Source organism: Callorhinus ursinus, unplaced genomic scaffold (genome assembly GCF_003265705.2).
Source record: "Callorhinus ursinus isolate GAN/ISIS: 27379988/994484 unplaced genomic scaffold, GSC_fseal_2.0 scaffold3, whole genome shotgun sequence".
Classification (NCBI taxonomy): domain Eukaryota; kingdom Metazoa; phylum Chordata; class Mammalia; order Carnivora; family Otariidae; genus Callorhinus; species Callorhinus ursinus.
Genome location: NW_027397065.1, coordinates 50,106,307 through 50,112,249, shown reverse-complemented (window position 1 = coordinate 50,112,249; position 5,943 = coordinate 50,106,307).

Sequence of the window (5,943 nt, the reverse complement as noted above, 5' to 3'; positions counted from 1 at the left end):
AGCTGTTTACATTGCAATAATTTAATCCGTTCTAGACAAAGTGATTTTAGCCAACAGGTCAGTCGTGGTGCTGATCTGCACAGTGAGGCGTGGACATCCTTTGGCAGTCTTGTTCTTCCCTACAGGGCTTAGAAGTGTTAAGGGTTCTGTCTTGGGCACTTTGTGGTTCACTTTGTACATTTCAAGTCTAATGATAGCAGTTGAAGACGTGTCCAGCTTTTAAAACTTACTTGGAGGCCTCTGAGGTGCCTGCTATATTTTAGTCTTGAAAGTAGAACTTGGCTGTTGAGCTTTTTTTCCTTTAGGTAATCATTTTATCTGTGCCCAATATACTAAATAGCAAGGTGCACTTATGGGGGTTTACACTCATCTCATTTTAACTGTCATTAGTGCTGAAAATATTATAGTGGATTAAGTACTGGAAGATTGGACCATGAAACTATGATATATGAATTTTAAGTGTTCTGAAGTGCATTGTGGGAACATCAGTTTTTTAGCTTTTTACATGTCATTCAGGCATATTGAGCATGGTACACCTTTAAATGAGGTAGAAATACACCTAATATGGAAAAAATTGCGTTTAGCAAATGGCTTATTTGATACTTAAGTACTACTTTTAAACAAGATTTGGGGAAGTCTTTCATTTACAGGGTAGGTAATACCTATTGCCCCACAATATTCTTTCTAAAGAATTTGCCTAAGAAAGGTAAATTGTTAACAAACACACACACACACACACACACACAACTATTTACATACTTCCAGTAGCAATGACTTGATTAAAAACCAGTGACATTTTGTCTTTATTTTTTTCTGTTCATATTTGGCTTCTCCCCTGCCCCCCATACCCTTTTTACTTGTGGACATGATCTCATGGTTTGAATAGGGAAGTTCTCTCTATAGAGGTTGGGAGGAGTCATTTCAGATGCAGCTAAGAAATAAAAAGAACATGCTAGACTGTATTTTCCTTCTAGGTCAGCTCTGTTTAATATTTCAGATCACAAAAGGTAATAGTATTTGGACCACAAGCTCTCCTTTAGAAACATGTGCATTGTATTAAGTTTTGGTTTGATAGTTGACAAAGATAAACTCTAGAAGTAACTTTAGAATCACTGTAGAATAGTGAGCTTACTGTAGAACCATGATTTTACCATACCTCTGTTATTCCCTTTCTAGTGCCTACCTAGCACAACTAAATGCTTAATACTTGGGTTGAATTGATGCCCTTGAAGATGTGAATTTCTAGTAGGTATCATATCTGCTTCTTAGATGAAGGAAAAGATAAGTTCTCCCAAAATAAGGACAGGGAAATCTGAATTAGGCTGGAAGTGTCAGCTCATGGGAAGAAGATAGAATGAGCTGCTCTGCACATGAAGGGAATACTGTGTTGATTGGTCTTTGAGAACCGCCATGTTCCAGAGTCCTGATCCCTTATTCTATATTTAAGGGGTTATGATGTACTTCAAATCCATCTTTCCAAACATACCTAGCATTCATTACACGTTAGCCAAACAGATAATCACTGTACCTTGTATATGCCCCTAGTTTTTTACCTCCAAATTTTTACTCACGGTGTTCCTTTAGCTGGAATACTCTCCCCATCCATCAAAGCCTCCTCTTTAAGGTACTGCTGCTCAAATGGCCCATAAGCCTTGAAATGTCCCATGGTTTATTTTCTGCCTGCTCCATGGCACCCTCCTTTCTCTGTTAATATTTTCTGCATCCCACATTAGTGATTATTTTGGCACTTGTATCATCCCCTCCTATACTGAAAGAAAAGAGGCTGTGTTTTATTCAGATGCCCTGCTTTTAAGGCATACTGCCTTGCCATATAATAGATTTAATAGGCAGGTGTAAGGGATGTTAAAAACAAAGCTGATAGACTGGAAGGAGCATACATATTCTAGTCCTGACTGACACTTAAGTTTTGAGACTTGTTCCCTGAGCTTCCACTTGTAACTCAAACCTTGAAAGGCTGAACTGCTTTCTCCAGGCTGGGACATTGCACAAAGTCATCTAAAGGCAAGTCTGTAGCAGCTACTGGGAGATTCACTGAAGCTGAGTTGAGGTCACTAAGTAGGGTCCATTCAGAGTGCCCCTTTCCTCAGCAGCATCCAGAGCTGCACAGAAGGGGCAGCCCTGGTCCTCAGAGCAGTAGCTAAGACCTTCCTGGTGCTGCTGTAGCTTCTGGATACAGCTGAAGAGACGTACATGAAGCCAAGTGGGACCAAGGAAATGTAGTAAGCAGAGGCCTTGTCCCATGAGCTCCTCTCTGGCTAATTAGCACACATCCAGTTACCCAGGGGATTAAGTCAGAAACAAAAGGACTTGGAGACAAGCTGCGGTTTCTACTTAGAATAATTTTTTTGTGGGGTATGTCCATACATTTCCCTGTAATTCCATTTTCCCACTTTATTTCCAGAGCCTGGATGGGAGTAAAGAACCATTAGAAGACCCTCCTTTACTGGAACATTGGTCAGCCTGCCATTTTTAATACTCTTGTCACAATGGTATCTCGTATGAAGAGATGCTCCCACTTTACCTGAATACCTGCCTGAAGGAAGGGGTTTACCTGTGTTAACCCTTTGAAAGGTGGGTGAGACCACAGTTACATAACTCCAGATAGGAGACTGCTATGGAAAATAACCTTTTGTTTTAGAGTCTTAGCTCAAATGTCCTGTTCTCCATGAGACCTTGGATTGTCCCTAGGAGACACCGTTTCTCTGAATTCTGTCTCTGCCTCTGTCACCGTATCTCCCCTTGAATGAGTTATTCATATCCACAATCACATCTCACTGCACTAAGTTGTAAGATCTTTAGTTAGGGATGGTGTTTTTCTTTTCGTTCCTGTGCTTTGGCATTGTTTGTAGTAGGTTCTTAGTCGAGTGGATGTTTTAAAGGAATTCCGAACTTATGAAAGACTTCCAGAAAAAGTCAAGTCCTTACTCTTGAAGCTGGCCACATCCAAGCCATTCCAGGCACCCGCTGCTCTCATGCAGGACTACAAACCAGCGTTTTCTCACTATCCTCCAAATGGCATATATTCTACCCTGCCTTGTTGCTTACTCATTTTATTCTATTCCACAATTCTCCAGCCAGGAAATAGCCCCATATCAACTCTAAATCCCTCATACACCCAAAAGTAGATGAGTAGGCTCTCAACTTTTAAGGTGGGCTGATAGATTTATATTGTTTATATCCAAGTTCTACCTCCAAGTTCTGAGAAGAGGAAGGCCATGGATTGTCTTGTTTGGTTCTTAATCAAGAAGTTTGATTTCTAGTCTAGTACAAGATAGTATTCCTTGGCATTTAAGAGATTATAGGAGCATAAATTTTTGTTTAAGTAGAATGTACCAAGGCAAAAGGGTCCCTATTTCTTAGCAGTTATAAGATTCATTTAAGTTAAAATGAACTAATAAACACCTATATAGTTTTTTTAATGACAGAGTAAATTACCACATCAGTCACTTGATTTTATACTCAATATTGGGAAGATAGGGCTTTTTACAGAGGAGGGGTGACTAAGGTCACAGCCAAATAATTTGTTGAAGGTCAAAAACAGGTGAAGTGGAAGAGGGAAACACCTATCATGCCTAGTTCCAAAACTTAGCTTCCTGTTGTCCATAGAATCATATCTGAACTTTGGCAAGCACTCACCTCCTGTTGAACTCTGTCCACCTCAGGAGGCAGGTGTGTTTAAAAAGATACTGAGTTTCTGAAGTTGCTTAAGAAAACAGTGGAATCTGAAGAAAGGCAGGCCAAAACAAGGCCTTGCGGGAAACTGTGCAGCAGGGCAAGTGTAGGAATGGGAGCTCCATTATGCTTGTGTCTGTGTGAGACAGCAAATGTCTTTTGTCCTCATGTGAGCTGGTACTGCTCTGTAACTGGTTAATGGCCTAATGGCTAATAAAATAAACTTTCTGAGCTTCGGTTTCCTCATCTATAAATTGAGACGATCAGGGCCATTGGGGGAATTAAATTATGTAATTTAAGAATTGATATATAGTAGGTGCTCAATAGCTGTATTGTGATTCAGGGTTCATTCACAGTCTTTTACTAGTCCACATCTAAGTGACAACTATTTACAGAGCTATATGTGCTTTCTATGTAGGTGGTATTCAGATGATACCTGGGCGAAAGGGATGTAGATGCTTGATAAGTGGGCTAGAATTTAGGTCTTCTCAGTGCGTGTATAAGCTATGAGGTGAGCACAGAGGGGCTGGTCCTGAAATGTCACTGAATAGGCTGCTCTGTAGGGCAGGTGGATTTGGCTTTTGGGGAGCCAGCCTCAATTCTGAAAGCAAGCTCTTGGATGACCTCTTCTGGCAAACAGAGGAAGACGCGGTAAGAGATAATGACAATGCTTAAACATTACAGTGAGGGGGTGGGGTTAATATGTATTATGTCATTTTATCCAGACAGTGGACCTGTGTCGTGGGTTTTATTGTCCCCAAATACATAAAGAAGCTGATTGCCTGCCTATAGTAGTTGCATCTCTGCCTTCTTGGAAGCTAGTGCCCTTTCTGCTGTACTAGAAAACCATGAATGGGTATAGAGAGGAAAATGGAGAGGGTGAGCTGAAGAGTGGGACCCCCTTAAGTCTGGGGGAAGTGCTCTTCTTTTTTTCAGCAGCTAAAGGACAACTGGAGAAGTGGCTTTAAAAGAAAACTGCTGGGGAAACCCTTCAAGCTCAACAAATTCGGTACTTCTGTTGTACAGATAGGAAAGCTGAAGCTTGGAAGGGAAAATATGTAAGAATCGTACAGAGACCATATAGTAACCACCTAGAATATAGAATCACTATTTCACTGTAGTTGTGTCATCACACGTGTATCCATTCTAGAGTAGGGTAGGAAACGACTGGTTTACAGTGTGGTTTCTATTTTATTATGGGAAATCTAAAATTGTCTTTTTAAAAAAAAGTCTATTAATTCTTAACCTTGGAAACAAGAAAAAAGTTCGATCTGCAATATTCTCGTTAATTCCAGGGCCAGATGAAGAGAGAGTGAACATCATTTGTCATAATGTCAACCTATAAACGTTTTGAAGAGATTCCATTGATATAAAGCATAAATGTGTCCTTGCTGGGAAAGATAAGAGCAGTGTTTTCTGATTATAAGGAGTGTTTGTTGGAGCTACAGGAGTGTGGAAGCAATTTCAGAAACATCATTGCCAGGGTGTGGTTTTGTTTGGGGGTGCAGCATGGAGTGAGCTGGCCCAAGTCCAGCCACACCTACTATAGTATTTTTTCTTTTTATTAGTATAGCCTAGCTAATGGTATGAGTTTAGATGAATCTCTGTAGTGGTCTGGAGTAGGCCCGCTTTTTCTGCCTGTAATTGCAGCTAGCATAATGGACAAATAGGGGAAAATTGTCTTAAATCTTGCTGGAAGCTTCTGGTTAGGATTGAATTGTATATGTGGGGAAACACGCTGGGAGGGGACTTGGAGTCATTGGGGTTACCTCCCTAGGGCTATCCCACAAGCTCTGCTCTGATGTGTTTCTCTTTGATTCTTCCAGAGGCTCTGGCAGAGAGAACTCAACTGCCATGGGAAATGGGTTACAGCCTTCACAGGACATACAGGTTAAAATACCAGAGCGGAGTGTTGTCCTGGTGTTGGATGGGATTCTCAGGTGAGCAGCCAGTCTAAGAGGCAAGTCCATCAGCGCTGTGAAATACCTTGTCTTTCACGGCCAAAAAGCCCCACCAGAACAAAACAATGAAGATTGTAATCTCCTTGAGAGCCAAGGCTCTCCTCTTTCTTAAGCTCTCCCTACCTGCCCACCAAAAGGCCTGGGATGGGGTTCCAAGCTTGACACTGAAACAGGGAGATAGTCAAACCTTCTCTAACACATGGTATACCCTTTTCTTTAACCCATCAAAGTGTCCAGGGTTTGCCTTTGAAAAATCTCCTTCAACTTCCTCTTTTTACAGGGTAGTGAG